Raw genomic sequence first — 21811 nt, forward strand, 5'->3', positions numbered from 1 at the left:
AGCTTTCGCCCTAGAGATATTTCAGGGCATACCACCAAATCTACAAAAGAATATGTAATAGGAAATAATGCCTGTATCAAATTTCTCGATTTGAAAGAGACTCAAAGTTCACTTCTATAGGATTGCTTAGAGGCAAAGAGATCAGCAAAATCAGTACTTTATTCTAATTTATGCTAATTTCTTTCACCTAAACTCAACTTTATGCTAATTTTCTTCCATATACCTTCTTAGGCATTTTTCCTATTTCCTGGGAAAGTCTTAAAATATTAAACAGTACTTGATTTTTTTTCACCCCTCCTGATAATTCTGTTCCCCTGGACTTTCTTCTTATTCACAAAGCCAGGGCATCCCTGGCCCTTGCCTCAGGAGAGGGAAGTGGCAAGCCAGAAAGAAAAAAAAAATTAGAATGCCAATTTTTTCCTGACTTTGGTTTCCAGCCTAAAGACTTTAATAGAATTGAGAGGGCTCCAAGTCCAAACAAAATGTTTGGGAAAACATAATGAGATAGAAGAAAATGTTCTCCCTCCTCTGCTGACTCTGCACATTCCTTCCATCACTGTGTCCATCTTTTCTAGAAGAAGTTCATCTAAACTGAACTCTGGGCTGGGCTTCCCAGATGGTGTGTTGGCAAAGAATCTGCCTGCTAATGCATGAGATACAAGAGATGCAAGTTTGATGCCTGGGTTGAGATGATCCCCTAGAGAAGGAAATGGCAACCCACTCCAGTATTCTTGCCTGGAAATTTCTATAGACAGAGGATCCTGGCAGGCTACAGTCAGTGGGGTTGCAAGAGAGTCAGACACGACTGAGCACAGACACAAACTGAATTCCAGGAAGCAGTGGTATCCCTAGAAATGGTTGCTTGTTGAGGTCCATCCAAGGTTCACTTCAGTTGCTCAGTCGTGTCTGACTTTTTGCAGCCCCATGGACTGCAGCACGCCAGGCTTCCCTGTCCACCACCAACTCCTGGAATTTACTGAAACTCATGTCCATTGAGTCAGTGATGCCATCCAATCGTCTCATCCTCTGTCGTCCCCTTCTCCTCCTGCCTTCAATCTTTCCCAGCATCAGAGTCTTTTCCAAGAGTCAGTTTTTCACATCAGGTGGTCTAAGTATTGGAGTTTCATCTTCAGCATCAGTCCTTCCTATGAATATTCTGGACTGATTTCCTTTAGGATGGACTGGTTGGATCTCCTTGCAGTCCAAGGGACTCTCAAGAGTCTTCTCCAACACCACAGTTCAAAAGCATCAATTCTTCTGCACTCAGCTTTCTTTATAGTCCAACTCTCACATCCATAAATGACTCCTGGAAAAGCCATAGCTTTGACTAGACAGACCTTTGTTGGCAAAGTAATGTCTCTGCTTTTTAATATGCTGTCTCGGTTGGTCATAACTTTTCTTCTAAGGAGCAAGAGTCTCTTAATTTCATGGCTGCTGTCACCATCTTCAGTGATTTTGGAGACCCTCAAAATAAAGTCTCTCACTGTTTCCATTCTTTCCCCATCCAAAGACATCTTTCCAAAGCCTCAGAGAGTGGCCCAGAGTGACCTAGAAGCTAAATGCTTCCTCAAAACTAGGCGTTGCACAGAAACAGCAGAAATAATCCTTGAAGGGTTCATGTGAATGGAAATTGAGCCTATCACTTTGGCTACCTGTGTGGACCTGTCACCAAAGACAAAAGAAGTTGATGGACTTACAAATCAATGCCTGCATGGAGAAATGAAAAACCAAGGAGCAGAATCCTCATCTTGACCCATGGAGCTTGTACAAACCCTGTCTGGAACTCAAGCTTCCCCAAAGAGAAGAGAAGGGAAACATCAAATTGGCTGAGGTTTCATAACATTATCCAAATCTTGAAGGATAAAATATGTTTCTATGGAAGAAAAAATAGAGTTTCTTTTGCATGCCTGAACTGTGGGCTGGGATAACATGTACACAGAGACATGGAAGAAAAAAGAATGGAAGAAAAATTTTTGTTGTTTTTTTTATTACAGTGAATTCAGATAAGGTTATTTTGTTGAATACAAATATACTTACTTGTTATTTATAGACTGAGGATTCTACTTATAGAATGAAGAATAATAAATATTTTTCTTTATTCTTTGTACTTTACTGAGGGGATTTGTGATTTTTTAATGTTTACTTATATGAATGGGAGCCAGCTCAAAGGAGAAGTTTTTGTTTTTGTTTTTTTTTCCTTTTTAAACGTAATTATAGTAGAAAAACTCCTACAAGTTTTACATATACTCATTCAGCTTTAACAAAGTATAATTGGTAAGAAATTGTTCTTTATCACTAACTGCACATTGACTAGAATTTTAGGATCTCTTAGTCATCTATCACCATTATTGACCTCTTGTTTTATGCTTTATTTTAACAATTCCATCCCACTTGGATCTAATAATTTCTTTTTAATTACAAGATAAAATAATAAGTAACTACTACCACATTTTCCAGTAGAAAAGTGTAGACTTTGGCGATATTAATGTATTAAACTATCTGTGTATTTTAGAGCTAGGTTTGAATGAAACCAATGAACAAGGTACAACTTGCTGCTCATATCGCACTAATTTTTGACTGTTCTTAATTCAGGTTTTCATGTTTTTAAGATAAACTATTAGGCCTGAAAGGAAGAATTCTTTGGTCAAAATGGTGCCTTTTCATTTCAACAGGCTTCCTGGGACACATTCATAATTCTGTCTTTTGTTCTTTGGAAATTTAGAAAAGTTCTACATTCTCTTTCTCTCACATTTTTTTTTCTTTCTCCTCTAGATTTCAATTTCCCTACCACAAAAGCAAATAAATTAAATAAACTCTTTAGCTCTCTTAACTTGCAGGGGACAAGTGACTTCTCATTTGACAGTTCTCTACTCTTACCATCCTACCTTTCGCTTATGTCCTATTAAACAAGAAAATTGGTAAAATAAATTCCTTGATATCACTGACTGAATAAAATACTGAAGTCTGGAAAAAACAGCAATTTTCCATCTCTCCATAGAAATAACTCTTTCTAATTTTTATTCTATTCTTAGTTTTATCAATAGCTTTTAAAGATATTAGTTAAGTGAGTTTATATATATTAGTAAACAACTGGGTTTCTATGAAAAACCAATTTATCAAAATTTGAGCTGCAATTCTTTATTAAATAACTTTAACAACTTTGTTCTAACCAATCTACTTTAACAAGGGAAGAAAAGTTTTCTGTTTCCATTCAGGTTTACCCTGATTTTTTTTACAAAAACACACTTAAAACATTTTTTCATTTTTCTACTATTTATGGAAGGCCAGTATCTATAAGCTTCGTGTTATGTCACCTCTGAGATACAGAGATACACAGGCTCCCTCCCCTCAAGGAGTCTGAATTCTTGTAGCAAAGATAAGACTTACACAACACACAGAAGGATAATAAAAGTAGCAAATGATAAATTCCACAAGAGAGGTACAGATAAATTGCCCTGGGTGTGAGAGGCTAGGAAGATTACAGAACACAACAAGGTTTTAAAATAGATATCAAGTGTTACTTTCAAAATGTCAATCCTGTAAAACAGTATATATATTTGTTTAGTATGCCTCTTGAATATATCTGACTGCATTATTTTTCTCTTTGCTCTAGTTTTCAAACAAGGTCTTCTGATGCCTTTTTTTGATACCAAGTTTGTGTTTTCCTTTGGGAAAGGCTCTGTCACACTGGCCCACGGCAAGGATGGCTGGAGATATTATTGCCTCCAGCAGGGGTGGGCACTGTTTTGATGTGCTGAGAGAGTCTGATGCCTAACAGAACAAAGAGTTCAGTAATAAAAGAGGTTATTCTGTGTGTTAGGTATTTGTTAAGCTTGATGAGGGCTGGTGGGGAAATAACTTGTTATTCTGAACCACAGATGTCTTTTACAAGTGCAGCCATTTCATGAGGGAACTTTTATAATCCGATTGTAAGATTTTCTTCCCTGATTGATGTTCATCAAAATTTTATAGTTTCTATTTGCTTGTTGAGCTTGAGGAATTAGAACAACTTTTGGCTTTTAGAGATCCACGACACAGAGGGGTATTTGAAACATACAGAAAGGCCTTTCCAGCAGGAGACAGATGGCATGATCTGTTCTAATGGGCCATGTGTTCTTGGCTGGCCTAAGTCTGAGTGTGTCTACTCCCTCTGCCCATTAGTTTATAGAGAAAAGAAATTTCTTTTTAAGAAAAAAGGACATAGGGGAAGCATTAGAACTAAAACTCAAGTTTAACTTCTATGATTTGTGCTTGTAATGGTTAAGAGGATTTCTGCTGCACATAAGCAAAACTTTGTCCATCAGCTATATTCAAAACAGGAATTTTTATCTTGCTGATGTGATTGAGGAGGCCAGAGTACAAACATATGCAGATACTGATCTAGGGGCTCAAAAATTACCATAAGTTCTTGGAATTTTTGCCACATCACATTGAAACTGACCCTTGTTAGTTTCATTTGCAGGCTCCATGTGGTAGCTTCAGGTCTAACAGGAAAAAGGCCCTACCTCAGTCCTGAGATGCATTCTAGTTGGACCAACGGAAGTCACATGTCCACGGACTTCCCCGGTGGCTCAGTGGTAAAGAATCTGCCTGTAATGCAGGAGACATGGGTTCAGTCCCTGGGTCTGGAAGATCCCCCGGAGGAGGGCATGGCAACCCAGTCCAGCACTCTTGCCTGGAGAAAACCATGGACAGAGAAACCTGGTGGGTTACAGGACTGAAGTGACTTAGCACAGCACGGCACAGGTCATATGTCCACTGTTCCTAAACCAGTCGTGGTGGCAAGTGAAATCCTTCTGCTGGAGCTGGGGCTCCAGAGTGATTGATGTGTGCTCCATCTGGGAACAGGAGTGACGCCCTACCTGAAGTTGATGGACGAAACATGGAAAAGCTAATGTGTAGTCAGAAAAAACAATGTCCTAATTCTAACAGTTCTAAAGGCCTTGCTGCTTTTTATTCTGGATCAGATGCTTGCTAATAGCAAAGAGGTCTAAGGTCATATTTATATATATAAATAGAATTAGTAAGAACCACAAAATCATGCAACCCTAAAAATACAGTATGTGGATATGTTTGTGTGTGCACATGTGTGTGTACAGCGGGGGAAGGAAAATACAAATTTGATTGTAAGATCCTTAAAGAATATATGTGACTCAAGTAATAGCTTGGTAATACTAAATAGCAACTAAATACTAAATAATTTAGTAATACTAAATAGTAACACTATATATGTGTGTGTGTATATATATATATGCGTACATTTAGGGAAGCATTATTCATATGCAATCCATAAAATTATTTAATAATAAATAATTTTAATTTGGTGTTTCATTTTGTTTATCTGAATTTTCTAGTTTCAATTGCAATCTATTGCAATGAAATAGTAACTAGGTACTTTAGAACTATGTATTTGAAATAAACCAAATAGTGTTATTAAACTATTATTTTAAGTAAAAATTTTTCTTTGTTTTTATGTTTAAGACAATGTAAATATGATAATTAGTCTAGACCATACCTTGTTGTTGTTCAGTCGCTCAGTCGTGTCTGACTCTTTGTGACCCCATGGACTGCAGCACGCCAGGCTTCCCTGTCCTTCACCATCTCCTGGAGCTTGCTCAAACTCATGTCCATTGAGTCGGTGATGTCATCCGACCATCTCGTCCTCTGTAGTCCCCTTCTCCTCCTGCCTTCAATCTTTCCCAGCATCAGGGTCTTTCCTAATGAGAGATTCTGAATTGCAACACACTTATCACTTAAATGTAGAATCTGAAAAACAAGCAAGTGATGAGTATGGAGAAGTTACTAGTATGGAGAAGGAATGGGAAAAGGACAAGATCAGGGTAGAGGATTAAGAGGTACAAACGATGACATATAAAACAAATAAGCTACAAGGATACAGCTCAGGGAATGTAGCCATTATTTTATTTTTTATTGGAATATAATTGCTTTGCAATGTTGTGTTAGTTTCTGCTCTGCATGCTCGGTCACCCAGTCGTGTCTGACTCTTTGCGACTCCATGGACTATAGCCCGCCAGGCTTCTCTGTCCATGGAGTTTTCCAAGCAAAAATACTGGAGTGGGTTGCCATTTTCACATCCAAGGAATCGTCCCCACCCAGGGATCAAACCCAAGTCTCCCACGTCTTCTGCATTGCTGGCAGATTCTTTACCACTGAGCTACCTGGAAAGCCCGGGTCTCTTCTGTGCAGCACTGTGAATCAGCCATATGTATACATATATCCCCTCCCTCTTGAGACATTATTTTACAATAACTTTACATGGAGTATAATGTAGAAACATTTTGAATCACTATGTAGTATGCCTGAAATAAATATAATATTATAAATGGACTATATCTCAATAAAAATAAAATTTAATAAATCTTGAATTGTTCAAAAAGGGAAGACACTAAAAAAATAGAGTGGTCCATTACAAGAATGAAATGGTTCCTTTGAAGTGAAGCAGGGTTATCAGGTGCTAAGAATGGCAAACAACACCCAACTCCAAAAGTCCACAGAAGAAATAAAGCGAAATTGGCATTTGCTTTTAAGAGCAAAGGCCATGGTGTCTTTTAGCTAAAGCCTTGATCTTAATTTTGTTTCTCTTTCTTCCATTAATTTAGAGAGGTGTGATCAGAGGATCATATTTTCTCTTGTAATTCTGGTTTCTCTCCCTATATCTTGCTGAATATGGTACTTGCTTAATAGTATTTAAGAGTGAGAACACTGGTGTTTGAGAGACTTGGGTTCAAAATACAGGTCTACCACTCATTATCCCAGTGATCTTGGTGAAGTAACCTAACCCAGTCAAGGCTCAGCTCCCTCATTTGTAAAATTAGCTTAGTATGATTATTAATAGCACTTGGGAAATGCCTGTAGCTAAACAGCGACAATGCAATTCAATGGTAAATTGCAGAATGGAGTTAGATTGCTGGGTTCAAGCCCTGGATCCACCTCCTACTAGCCATGTGTCCTTGGACAATCTGCTTAAATTTCCCTGCCTCAGTTTCTTCAGCTATAAATTGAGAATGGTAATATGAACAGTTCCTATCTCCTGAGTTAATTTATATAATGTGCTTGAACAGGGCTGGATTCACAGTGAGCTGTATATCCATGTGTATTCTTCATTTACTAGTACTTTCTTGTAAGCTAGTTGAGAGGACTAAAAAAGTGACTTTTGATGAGAAAGCACTTAGCATAATGCTTCTACACACACTGTGCTCTGTTAACTTATATTAAGGGTAAGGAGCCATAATATTAAACAGATTGATGTAAACCTTGCAGGCTAATAAGCAGACTCCAGGATTTACCCTCATTTCTGTTCTCAAATTAGGCATCTGATAGCTCTCTTAAGGCAGAAGTGCTTTAATGATGAGGTATCTGTATAAACACTCCTTTTGTAGCTTCCTTAAGTTTGGCAGTTTACTTCAGGTATTTCCTGATAATCAAAGTACTTTTTCCATCTGCCTTGTCACTCTTTCTCAGTATTCATGGCTGATTCTTTCTCACTTTCTTCCTTTATTTTCTCTATCTTTCAGGCTCCATCTCTAAATCTTGATGAGTCCTGCTGTTTTTTTTCCCCCTGGGTTCCTTTATTTTGTCTTTCAAATGAGTCTCCGTGGATAGATTAATCCAGACCCTTGACTTAAAGACTATATAATAAACAAGATAATATTCCCAAACTCTGTCTCTAATTCTGGCCTGACCCTGGAGCTTCAACTGCATACATGGTATCTTCACATGAATGTTTAAGAGGCATCTCAGATTTAACATAGGTAAAGTAAAGCTAAGGGCTTCCCTGGTTGCTCAGATGGTTAAGAATCTGCCTGCAACACAGGAGACCCTGGTTCTATTCCTGGGTTGGGAAGTTCCCCTGGAGAAGGGCTAGGCTACCCACTCCAGTATTCTTAGGCTTCCCTGGCTCAGCTGGTAAAGAATCTGCCTGCAGTGAGGGAGACCTGGGTTCAGTCCCTGGGTTGGGAGGATCCCCTGGAGGAGTGCATGGCAACCCACTCTAGTATTCTTGCCTGGAGAATCCCCATGGACAGAGGAGCCTGGCAGGCTACAGTCCATGGGGCTGCAGAGTTGGACACAACAGAGTGACTAAGCCCAGCGCAGCAGCAAATTAAAATTAAACCCGGGCAACCTGAAACACTTAGGTCTGAGTCTCTTCCCTTCACTCCGTTCTCGCTCTTCTCAACAACCGTTCATTCTCTTGTTCCAGAGAGTAAAAGGAGGGAGGCGGGGATGGTATTTCTCTGTCTTCCTTATCGCATTCGATCCATCAGCAAGTTCTGACAAATGTCATTTGTTCACTCAATCAGATAATTCACTTTTCTCCATCCCCACCTATACCATCTTCTTCCAAACCACCACTGGTTTTCCATTCTAATACTGCAGCAGTATTCCAACTCTCCAGTTTTCTTGCTTTTACTCTTCTCTCTCTACAGTCCACCCTGTACATAGTAGAATACTCTGCTTGAAGCTCTCCAGTGGATGCCCTTTGCATGGTTCATGGACTGGTGCTGTGTTTTCTTTCATAATTTGGCCTTAAGCTATTCTTTCTTTTCTTATTCTGTCCTATCCATTTGGGCTTTTTGACCCTGGAACAAGTTAAGTTTGTAGCTTTCTCAGGGACTTAGCCCTAGATTCACCCTGTACTCAGAATGCTATTTTCCTTAATCTTTGTTCTTGACATTCAGATCTCAGTTTAGATGCTGCCTTCTCAAAGAGGTCATCTTGACCACCCAATGTAAAGTAGCCACACTATTGTTTCCTAAAATGTAAGTCTTTTAATACTTTGCGGAACAATTTTTCACCATGTGATACTTTTTATCTTTTGCTGATTCATTTCTTCATTTATTTTCAATTTGATTTATACCAGAACAGTGGTTCTGGGGGTGGTTTTGTTCCCCCCAGGGAACAGTTAGCAATACCTGGAGGCATATTTGGTTCCCATGACTGAAAGTGAAAGTGAAGTTGCTCAGTCGTGTCCTACTCTTTGCGACCTCATGGACTATAGCCTACCAGGCTCCTCAGTCCATGGGATTTTCCAGGCAAGAATACTGGAATGGGTTGCCATTTCCTTCTCCAGGGGATCTTTCCGACCCAGGGATCGAACCCAGGTCTCCCGCATTGTAGGCATATGCTTTCCCGTCTGAGCTACCAGAGATGCATGCTGAACATTCTACAATAGATTAGGGAGCTCTCCACAAAAATAGTTATCTGCCCCAAAATGTTCATAGTGGCTTAGGCTGAGAAACTCTGCACCAGGAGAAAGCACGAAAGAGCACAGGCTTTGCCAGGATTATCATGTTCTATGCCTCATGCCTGAACAAGACGAGATGTATTAATATATCGAACATTCAGCAAATCAATAAATATATGAACATAGTATTTGTAAGGCCTTAATAGGATCTGATACGTAGTATTTAAGCAATTTTTTTTATCTTAAAAGGCTGATAAAATCATGATCTTAGATAAAGCCAAAGTGCTAGTATTTGTCATTGGCGAGATAAAACTTAACCACTTAGGAAATGATCAGAATTGCTACCTCTACTGCATTTTGGCTACAAGGGGTCTCTGTGAACAACATAAATCTAGGTTAAAATGTTCCCCTTTGAAAGAGCTTCCTCTCCCGTGAAGCCAGTTTGCATGGCAGTTGTGAGTGCATTTAAAACCTCACTGCTCTCTCAAGTTCCCTTCCACCAGTTCATAGTTATGGGACCTTGTATAACTTCCTGGATTTCATGCCTCAGTTTCTCATTTGTTAAATAGAAGCTTTCATTAAAATACCTTCCGCATGGAGTTGTTCTGAGAATTAAGTGACTTACTGAATGTAAAACCCTTAGAACAGAACACTTAAACACTGCATGTATTAAGTTTCGTCACGTCTTATAAGAAACAGGTCCTGTCTGCTATTGACAGCTAGGGGATCCTCTGAAAACCTTGACTGCTCAGGGGAGAACTTGCTGATGATGAAAGTAAATATTAGCTGTGATAATATTCATAGTAAAAAATAGCTGAAATTGTGATAGTATATTTGTGTATATGCTAATATGTGTAATAATAACAACAGGATAATAGTGATAATGATGGAATTATCAATCCAGTGATCTGACCTCAAATTCTTTTGAACCTAGGCTTCAGGTGAGCAAATAGAATTCCTGCTGTCACGGTATCAGGTTGGATCAGAGGATCAGAGAAAAATGAGCTATGAGTTGAAAGCTGTGCACGCCTATCTGCTATCGCATCCGGGGGGCTGTGCAGTATCCCCCACTCCTTTTGCCCTCTCTGGTCTCACCTTCCTTGGTAGCAACTCCTCTCTGCCTCTTCACGGGTGGTGAAAATCAATAGGAAATAATAGGCGGGAAATGGTTGTGTTCCTTGGAGAAATTTCTGAGATAAGCAGGAGGCCATGTAGTTATTATATGACTAATGAATACTGTTTTCCTTCACTGCGCTCCAGTGTGGGCAGCAGTATTGAACCTGGCCTTGGTCAACTGTGGTATTGATTTCCTTTTGTGATTTCAGATTCTCTTCTCAAGTAACCTTAACTAAAGACTCAAAATAGGAAAAGCAATTCAAATTAGACAAAGTGTGCACTGAACTTCAGACTTAGATTTTAATGAATGATTTTTGATAAAATCTTATGTTGGTTTCTATCATATTTTTAATGCCTTTTGATTATTCTTTTTACTATGAAGTATAATGTAATGATGGGGCTTCCCTGGTAGCTCAGCTGGTAAAGAATCCACCTGCAATGCAGGATTGCAACCCAGTTCGATTCCTGAGTTGGGAAGATACCTGGAGAAGGGATAGGCTCCCCACTCCAGTATTCATGGACCTCCCTGCTGGCTCAGAGAGTAAAGAATTCACCTTGCAGGATTCACAATGAATTCACAAAGAATTCACATGCAGGAGACCTGCAATGTGGGAGACCTGGGTTCGATCCCTGGGTTAGGAAGGTCCCTTGGAGGAGGGCATGGCAACCCCCTCCAGTATTCTTGCCTGGAGAATCCCCATGGAAAGAGGAGCCTGGTGGGCTACAGTCCATGAGGTCACAGAGAGTCAGACTTGGCAGAGCAACTAAGCATAGCACAACACACATAATTTAATAACACCTTATTATTATGCAGTAAATCATCTTTCCTGTAAACAACTTTATCTAGATATAATTTATATACCATAAAAGTCACCCTATTCAAAATGTACAGTTTGATGTTTGGGGGTTTTTAAAGAGTCGTGCAACCATCAATACAGTCTAATTTAGAGTATTTTGACACCTTAAAATGAATTGTGCCAGTTATGAGTTGCTCTTTATGCCCTGACCAGGCCCTCAGCAACCACTAATCTATATTATGTCTCTGTGGATTTGCTTATTCAGGACATTTCCTATAAATGGAATCATACAATGTGTACTGTTTGTGTCTGGATTCTTTCACATAGTATATCACCATTCAGCTTTGTTAAGATTTCAGCTTCTAGATACATTGTGGCAGAACCCTGAAACTGTGACCAATCTTGCATCCTTCCACCCATTCTGACTCACCCGCTCCTTGAATTGCTATTTTGAAGTCATCTTTCTGAGATTTCATCACCGTGAATGTTGAGAAGGGCTACGATATATGAATATTATTTCTCCTAAATCTCTCCTCAGGGTCTGGTGTAGGCCTGTATAAGAAGTTATATTTGTGTCCCAAGTACTCTGGTTACCCAGTGATAGGTTCAGTAAGTTTTACAAATATTTCATTGAACTCTCTCTCTCCTATCTGTCTTCTTCTACCAGACTTTCATGGGTGGTGGTGAGTCTCTCAATGGCTCTGTAAAGTGACGACTATCTTCCCTGAGACTTCTGAGATTTGTCTCGAGACCCAAGGGTTTGTGTTCCTAAAGGCTTACAAATGGACTTCAAAATGGAGGAAATTGAAAGTGTTAGTTACTCAGTTGTGTCCGACTCTTTGCGACGCCATGAACTGCAGCCTGCCAGTCTCCTCTGTCCATGGAATTCTCCAGGCAAGAATATTGGAGTGGGTAGCCATTCCCTTCTCCAGGGAATCCTCCCAACCCAGGGATCAAATACAGTTCTCCTGCATTGCTGGCAGATTCTTTAGCATCTGAGCCACCAGGGAGAATACCAATCATTATATCTGTTTTACTGCTGAAATATAGGGACCCACGGGCCTCTGACATTAACCTGCCTATGTAGTAGTTAATGTTGACAGTATCTGAAGACTTCTCCTATAGATTGCAGTGATGTATGAGCATTTCCTTTTGACTTCTCTGAGTCCTCTATTTTCTTACCAGAGACAGACCTTGAGATAGAGTGGAAGAGCTGTAGGCTCAGGGAACTGTCAGACCTAGGACTGAGTCCTGGTGTGACCACTTATTAGCTCATTGATTCTTGACAAGTTTTCTTAGCCTCATTTTCCACATGGGAAAAGCAGGCAATAATAAATGCCATGGGGTAGTTGTAAATATTCAGTTAAGTAATGCATGTAAAGAACCTTAGACCTGGTAGGGACTGATAATCAATTACTTTTTTTAAAGGTAGTGCGTATAGGAGAAAGAGGTACTGCTGAAGGAGGCATATCTACAGTGTTTGCACTGTAGTTTTCAACTTACTTCCCAGGAAGCAGAGTGGTAAAACATCTGCCTGACAATGCAGGAGACACAAGAGATGCGATTTTGATCCCTGGGTCTGAAAGATCCCCTGGAGAAGGAAATGGCAACCTGCTCTAGTATTCTTGCTTGGAAAACTCCATAGCACAGAGGAGCCTGGCAGGCTACAGTCCACAGGGTCACAAAGGGTTTAACACGACTGAGTGACTGAACACACTCACAATGAAGACACTTTCAACTTACTAATTATATGACCATGAGCAGGATTTTTCTCTTTATTATCCTCTGTTTACTCAGCCAATAAAGGGATATAACATCTGTTTTGAAGAGTTGATATTAGAATTAAAGACAATATTAGCAAATTGGCCAGTCCAGTACCTGTCACTATAAAAAGTCAACAATTGATAACTATGACTATTTTTTATTGTTATCAAGGTGGTCATGGCCAGTAAGGGTTTCTCTAAGTCAGTGGCATAAAATGCTTGCAATAATATGCTGGCATAAGTAGGGTGATACCAGTAATGGTACTAAAACACACTCATTCCTTAGGTTGGGGTGCCACTCACCTCTCCTCTCTTCTGGCCTTCTGGCTGATAGAATATCGATGCAAGGATATTAAAGAGTTAGCAAAGTAGAAAAAATAATCTAATTCCAATGTGGAACTTTCTGATAAACGCTGACTTAAATAAGATGATAGACCTCATGCCGAAGTAGGACTGCTTATCTTTCATTTTGAATTTACACTTAGGGATCTGCAAATTCAGGCATGTCCAGGAAAGAGTGAGAGCAATAGCAAGAGTGAGTCAGAGATGACGAGACCAAGATAGAGAAGAGTGACCGTGAACACAAAGTAGCCCGGGTTTGCTTACACGTGTTATGCATAGGAGAGCAAGTATTGCCTCATCTATGCATTCGGAGCCTCAAGCAGGAAAAGACGGGAGAGCAGGCCCAGCCCTGTATGCTTACTGTCTGGGTGGTGGTTTAGTTGCTAAGTTGTGTCCAACTCTTGTGACTCCACGGACGGTAGCCCACCAGGCGGCTCTGTCCACGGGATTTCCTAGGCAAGAGTACTGGAGTGGGTTACTGGTTCCCTCTCCAGGGGCTCTTCCTGACGCAGGGATTGAAATGGGTCTCCTGCATTGCAGTGGGCTCTTTATTGGCTGAGCCACCGTGGAAGTCCTACTGCCTGTTGCTATTCAATCACTCCATTGTATCCTGCCATTTGCAGCCCCATAGACTGCAGCACTCCAGGCTTCCCTGTCCCTCACCATCTATCTCACAGAGTTTGCTCAAACTCATGTCCATTGGGTCGGTCATACTATCCAACCATCTCATCCTCTGTCGTCCCCTTCTCCTCCTGCCTTCAATCTTTCCCAGCACCAAGGTCTTTTCCAATGATTCAGTTCTTCGCATCAGATGGCCAAAGTATTGGAACTTCAGTTTCAGCATCAGTTCTTCCGGTGAATATTCAGGGTCACTTTCCTTTAGGATTGACTGGTTTGATCTCCTTGCAGTCCAAGAGATCTCACGAGTCTTCTCCAACACTACAGCTAGAAAGCATTAGTTCTTCAGTGCTCAGGCTTCTTTATGGTCCAACTCTCACATGCATATATGACTACTGGAAAAATCATAGCTTTGGCTAGATGGCCTTTTTTTTCGGAAAAGTAATATCTCTGATTTCTAATATACTGTCTAGGTTTGTCATAGCTTTTCTCCCAAGGAGCAAGTGTCTTTTAATTGCATGGCTGCAGTCACCAACTGCAATGATTTTGGAGCCCAAGAAAATAAAGTGTCTCACTGTTTCCCCATCTATTTCCCATGAAGTGATGGGACCAGATGCCAAGATCTAAGTTTTCTGAATGTTGAGCTTTAAGCTGACCTTTTCACTCTCCTCTTTCACTCTCCTCAAGGAGCTCTTTAGTTCTTCTTCACTTTCTGCCATAAGGGTGGTGTCACCTGCATATCTGAGGTTATTGATATTTCTCCAGGCAATCTTGATTCCTGCTTGTGCTTCTTCCAACCCAGCATTTCTCATGTTGTACTCTGCATAGAAGTTAAATAAGAAGGGTGACAATAGACAGACTTGACGTACTCCTTTTCCTATTTGGAACCAGTCTGTTGTCCCATGTCCAGTTCTAACTGTTGCTCCTTGACCTGCATACAGATTTTTCAGGAGGCAGGTCAGGTGGTCTGGCCATAGATGAGTCCAAAAAGTGAAAGAAGTGCGGAGTTATTGGGAAACAGTATCTTTAGATAAATCACAAATTTATAGATAAACCACATATTTTATAGATAAACCCTATATTTTGTAGGTAAGCCACATTTAGACTGGCAGATGTAGGCTCCTAAGTGTTGGTCCACTTGTCCACATTTGGAATTACTTGCAAGGGCCATCCCAGTTCCAAAGCTCCACACGAGGTCTGCTGAAAGCATTTGCTGTGACTGCATGTTGGTTCAGCATCTCCTCTTCAGTCTTGCTCCTTTCAGTCGCCCACAGGTGTTGATCCTGAGAGCATCCTTAGTGAATAACCTGCATCCAAACATCCATCTCAGTCTGCTCACAGAGAAAGAGACCCAAGAGACTTCCTTCACTGAGCTCTCCCTCATCCATTCCCAGTGGACATGAATTTTCCTTTCTCTGAAAATCTCTAGCCCTTTTCAATACCCCTCTTACTGTGCTAATACATTTCTGCCTTGAAATTGCCATTCATGTTTTATCTTCCTTATTAAGCTCGTGGCTTCCCATGGATGGGGTCTATGCCCAATCCATTCCTGTATATTCTCCAGGTCCCTGCCTTTTGCCCTGCATTTAACACATATTTGAGGAAATGAGTAAGACCAGGTTACAATATGAATTGTCATCCCAAAGATTATCTCAGTAGCTAAATTTTAAGGTGTGATTATGAAGCACTTGGAGAAAAACAACCTATTTTAGTTGAGGATGGTAGTATGTCTGCACAGATTAACACCAGGGTTTCAAGCTTGATTACTTCCTGAGGTGAGCAGCTAACATACATATAGCAAGTATAGCCAATGGAGGAAAAGGACTCTATATCCTAGACCCAATAGAGAGGGGAGAGTTGCTCTCAGATGCAGCCAGTTACTGCCGTAAGGGGTGTGGACTCAGTGTTTCCAAATGCCTCCCCCCTTTTTTTTTCAAGAAGGTAGAAACCCAGACTTATGTGAAATTGTCTGATCTTTCACACTCTTGCAGGTGAAGCAAACAATGTCCATGAACTGGATTCAGTCCTAGGGGGCTGTAAGCCTGAAACTCCTTGGGGGGACCTCTTAGGTTTCACACACCTTTGGTCTTCGCTGTGGGTGTCTCTCCAAAAGGGTTGTTACTTCATGAGAGAATGATGAACTGTATTTATTTGGAGGGTCATCTTTATCGACCACTATGTTACTTGTCTTTCTCACTGAGAGGACCAGTGGAGGATAGTTAGATGCTGACCACAGGATTTCAAGAATGTTTTAGGAGTCTCAGAGGAAAGGTGCAATACAGCTCTAAGATAATTGTTGTTGTGGTTTTTTTTTTAATGCTTCTTTTTCTTTTAACCTCTAAGATAAGCCTGTGAAATGAGTTGGATAGCAGTCTTGCTGTTTATTGAAAAACACAGTCAGGTCATTTTGTGCCAGCATTATTGCATTTGTATTTTAAGGATGCATAAATAGAAAATTCAGACCCAAATCCAAACCCTTTATTCTATAATACAGAAAAATATATCTCCTTGTTCTTTCATCTGATCACTCCTGACATCTGTGCAGTAAATATGGATTAGATAAGGGCCCAATTATCTAAAAAGAAATTATATAAATTTCTTTTTGTTATTTCTCACTTGTAAAGCAAGATTATTAGTGTGGATAAAAAAAGAATCTTGTCTGTGAACACAGTTACTTATGGGTGATGTTGAAAATGAAAGAGGTGTGTGTATGATTGTGTGTGTTTATGTGTACACATGTGTGTATGGGTCTCTGTGAGTTTATGTGTATGCATGTGTGCATGTGTCTATGTGTGTTTATGTGTGTGTGTGTGTGTGTGTGTGTGTATGAGAGAGAGTGAATTATCCAAGCTCTGAATATGAAGCATGAGGGGATGCAGTGTTCTTTGGTAGGAGTGATAGGAAATTCATTGGCCTATATGCAACATGTTGGGAAGTTCTAGTATCTTTGATGGTGGGGAATTTAGCACAAAGAGTTACACTTTAATTGCTAAAAAGAGAGTTAAATTAGGTTAAAATCTGACTTACTTAATTTGTGGCATTAGAGTGGGACTAAGAAAATAAACTGACAAATATAAAAATTTATGATCTACTGTTTTAAAATTGTCTGTGGAAAATGCACAGAGAAGTTCCAATTTAAGGTGTGCTTGTATTTGCACAAAGGGAGAGAAGTCATATAAACTATGACTTGTCACCATCTGTATGGAGTTGGAGTCTGGTTAGTAGACTTCACTCTTCGGTAGAGGATAGAAATCAAAGGCAGAGGATAAGTATGCCTTTTTAATCAGTCATAATCATATGCCTGTTTGGATTAAGATGTTTTACTTTCAATAGAGCAAAACTGAATAAATGAAGTATTAATATATTATTATCCAAAGATGTTCTTAAACTTTACATCTTGCTTTGGATTTGTCCTTGGGTGGTATACTTTATAAATTATTCTTTTTGAATAGTTTAAAGACAATACTTCAACTCACAGAATTATAACTTGTATGATAAAGCTATTGATTAACTTTAGCTAGTGACCATGCTAAATGTCCTTACTTGCTTCCTACACAATTTCACTTATTTTGAAGAAGATATATATGCACGTGTATGGAATAAATCTATAAATGTTATTTTAAAATTTTCTTAAAAGTAGAAAGCATTTTATCTCAGTGGGATTTTATTGAGGGTCTAAGGCTTCCCTTGTGACCCCGGTTCAATTCTTGGGTTGGGAAAATCTCCTGGAGAAGGGAAGGGCTACCCACCCCACTATTCTGGCCTGGAGAATTCCATGGACTGTATAGTCCATGGGGTTGCAGAGTCAGACACAAAAGAGCGACTTTCACTTTCACTTTCCATTTTAGTAATTTGGGGAATAGGCACAAAGAAATAATGAAAACAAGCATTTCAGAGGTGATGAGAAACAGAGCCCCTTGGATTTCAGTGGCCTTCCATTTACACTGGGTCAACATCCCTTTTTCTTGCATGGCATTTCCTAGTATTAATAGAATTGTTTATTGAGTGGTATTCTCGTGGAAAGAAAAAACTGTCTTTTCTTCCGTGAATATTTTTCACTGAACAGGAGGTGGAGTGGGATGGGACAGTATCACTTTAACCTCTGGCAAGAGTTCCCATCCAGTCCTAACAGTTTTAGAACTGTTATAAAGGGAGCAAAGAAAAAATGTGGAAGTGTTAGTCACTCAGTCTTGTCCAACTCTTTGCAACCCCATGGATTGTAGCCCGCCAGGCTCCTCTGTCCATGGAACTCTCCAGGCAAGAATACTGGAGTGGATTGCCATTACTTTCTCCAGGGGATCTTCCTGACCCAGGAATCAAACCTGGGTCTCCTGCGTGGCAGGCAGATTCTTTACTGTCTGAGCCATTGAAGAAGTCCATAAAGGGGGACGTTGAGGCATTTGGTTTCAGTTCTGCGTGTCCCTTGCTTTATTTCAGACTAACCTATTGTCTCAAAGGCGTAGCTCTGTCTAAAGACATTGATGATAAGGTACACTGGCTGGACGCCAACAGAAGCCTTTCAGCTTATGAAGAGCTTACCCATTGATGCCCAGGTTTTCTTTATTAGATGCCAGCAGGAGCACAGTGGTAGCAGTTACTGCCTTGGATCTCTGTTAGAGGTGCCTGGATGCAAGATCTTTGAAGCATGACTTCTTACTTAGTCCCATCCTCATGGCTCCCTTAAACAACCTGGACATTTGTTAAAATCTTCCATGAGGAACTATAGCTCTTAGCTATTACCTGCTAAGAAGTTGTCTGACTCATCCTGACCGTGCTCTGTCCTGATCACAGTGCTGAAAATACCATGCCCCAAGATCAACACCTCTAGCATAATATTTCTCAAACTGTCTCACCAGAGTACCCATAAATAAAGAGAAGAGTGAACATATATTTTAAAATAGGATGAGGGAAGAAAAACAGAAAAAATCAGAAGAACAATATAAAAGGACACACTAAATGATATCTGAAAGTATATCCCAAAGTCTGATATTTTGGGAAATTACTGCAATTTATCTTATAAATTCTTACCACAATTCATTATTCTATTTTATAGTGTACAATGCCAGATTGTATAAAACTGTATGCAATTTTAATATTTGATATCATTTTAATAATATATTAATCCAGAATGCATTCACATTTAAAATAGTATGATTCTTATTGGTTTGATATAAAATATTTCCCCCAAACATTTGAGGGAAAATAATTGCTCTGGATGTGTGTTAACTTCATGCAGTGACTTCTTCTTTTCTTTTTCCCTCCCCAGCGTCATAACCATCATGGCCTAGAGGTATAAAGGACATATGGCAAGAACACTGTTTTATCAGGTGTGCTAGCTAGTTAGCTCAATATTGCCTTAAATATTCACTCGGAGGCCTGAGATTTTACATTTTTAATGCAGTTTTTATTTTTAACATAGCACACCCATTTCATCCCTTCTCTCTTTAAAAATATGTATGAGGAACAACTAAATCAAGCCACATTTTGGGGGGTTGTCAAATGTAATTTCCCCAGAAATGGCAGCCAGGTAGAAATACGAAAGAAGGACCTCAGAAAGGGTTTTTGTAAGTGAGCTACTTTATCTTTTTATAAACTGTATGGAAGTTAGAATTTCATGCAAAAAGAGGAAAATAAATCTAAAAAATAATAGGATATCATTAAATCCATATTGATCATTTAGAGTGAAAATGCTTTATGAGAGGCAGTAAAAGCTTTTAGGATCCTGAGGGAAAAAATATGGGTGCAAAAGCAGAATAAATTACTACAATTTAATCACTTGGTAAATAACTAAACTACTATTGCTGGATTTATGGTGTCAGAGAGCAACCTCCTATTAAATAGAGAACATGTTGGTGATTCGTTTATGATGGATATTAGAGAAAACATGCACGGGCCATCGCTGTCTTTATAGCTTACCTTTAGTATTTCTCTTCATTATTTTCCCCTGCATGTGAGTCCATTTTCAAAAGCTCTGTGTTTGTAAAACCATAAATTCTCATTTAAAGGGAATCTGTCTGATTCTGAAACACCCGTTGAAGAGCCTTGAAGGTGCCTGTGCTACTCACTGCTGATGATTTTCACTGAAACTGTTTATTACTCAAGTATACTTTTCACCATCATAGCCTGAGTTGGCCTCTTGGCTTCAACCTTAGGGCTGTACTTGACTCCAAAGTGCTTTGAGGTGATGGCTACAGCTGTAACATTGTAAAAGGTGACAAAGAACTGGATCTGCAGATATTTAGCATTTTCTGGCTTAATAGCATTAAGCAGCACTTTAATGGTAAAGTGTTGATCTGAAGAAGTAGGGAAACTGGGCTAACAAAAGGGCCTCTTGTCAAAACCCTACATCTGATGGAGCAAGACATCACCTCCAATGACAAGGGAAATACCACATTTCCAGTATCCCCATCACCAAATCAATTTGCCAGAGTCGCTCTTCTTGAGCAGTTTTGACATTTCAAAAACCTTTTTTTAACCTTCTAATCAAAATGTGTGTCTCCTTTGTCCCATTTTTAAAAATTCATTGACTAGAAAGTGGTGACAGAAACTGACTTGTGCATGCTAAGTCACTTCAGTCACGTCTGACTCTTTGTGACCCAGTGGACTGTAGCCCACCAGCCTCCTCTGCCCATGGGATTCTCCAGGCAAGAATACTGGAATGGGATGCCATGTCCTCCTCCAGGGGATCTTCCTGACCCAGGGATCAAACCTGCATCTCTTATATCTCCTGCATTGGCAGGCAGGCTCTTTACCACAACCGCCATCTGGGAAGCCCCTTAAATAGATTAAACCTTACTAAATGATAACTAATTAATAAAATAGTAATGTTCTAATTGTGTTTTATATTTATTACACATATTCAGGTATTTATATTCAGATACCAAGTAAAAGGAAATACAGAATCTTAACCACATAATATACAGAGAAGGTAATATTCAATTACAACATAACAGCTTCTTCATATTCATTTTAAAGTCCTTTTCTCAGTTTTCAGTAAACTTTACATCATTCTCACATCTGTTTCCCTTGCCAAATGACCTTATATCAAATTGAACCACACAAGATTGCTGAGATCTGAGTGCACTAGTTAGTGTTCAACTGAGAAAGAGAACCTGTAGGAGACTTACATTAAGAAGTTTACTGCAGGAAAAAAAAAAAAAAAGACATGATTATGGGAGCTGGCTAGGAAAGACAACCAGGAAAGGCAGGCTGGAACTCTTAACACATGCCGAAGCTGCAGTCCAGGTGGAATTTCTTCATCAGTGAAGCCTCAACCCTCTCTTAAGCCCTTTTAACTGAATGAAGCCCATCCTGAATAGCTAGGATGATCTCCCTTACTTGAAGTCGATCAATTATGGATTTATTCGCATATACCATATATCTTCAAGAAACATCCACATTAGTATTTAAATTACAGGATTGGCAGGAGTGATGGCTAGTCAAGTTGAAACATCAGAGGATCACAATGTGGACCTTTTTTCGACCATGAGAAAAGGCATGGGATGTGGATTGACCTCGTAGTTACAGACAGCTTCTCAGGTTCTTCCTATATCTAGATGACCTACCTATTTTAGGACTTCAGAAAATTGTTCTGAAATTCCCTTGGACTCATCAGTGGGAAGACATTCAATACCATCTTAGAGTTCTCTAAGCTGCCCTGAATCATATTAGAATGTGGTTGTTATTCCACGTGGGAACCGTTTTATTATTTGAAGGTCTGCCTTTATTTATTGTTTTCTTCCAGAAATGGCCAGCTTCATTAAGTGTGCTTGCCCCCTCTTTTTTTCTATTTCATTCACAAAAAATAATAAAAAGTATCTGTTAAATACCTTACAGGAAGTCCAGAGAATTTTTTTCTGCAGGATTCCTTTGACTCTCAACTTCGGAGCCCAGCGATAAACATAGCAATAGTTTCAATTATTTTCTAATATTGAACGAGCCAGATATCATTTTCTGTTCACATGCACAGA

Source organism: Odocoileus virginianus, chromosome 10, assembly GCF_023699985.2.
Source record: "Odocoileus virginianus isolate 20LAN1187 ecotype Illinois chromosome 10, Ovbor_1.2, whole genome shotgun sequence".
NCBI classification, from domain to species: domain Eukaryota; kingdom Metazoa; phylum Chordata; class Mammalia; order Artiodactyla; family Cervidae; genus Odocoileus; species Odocoileus virginianus.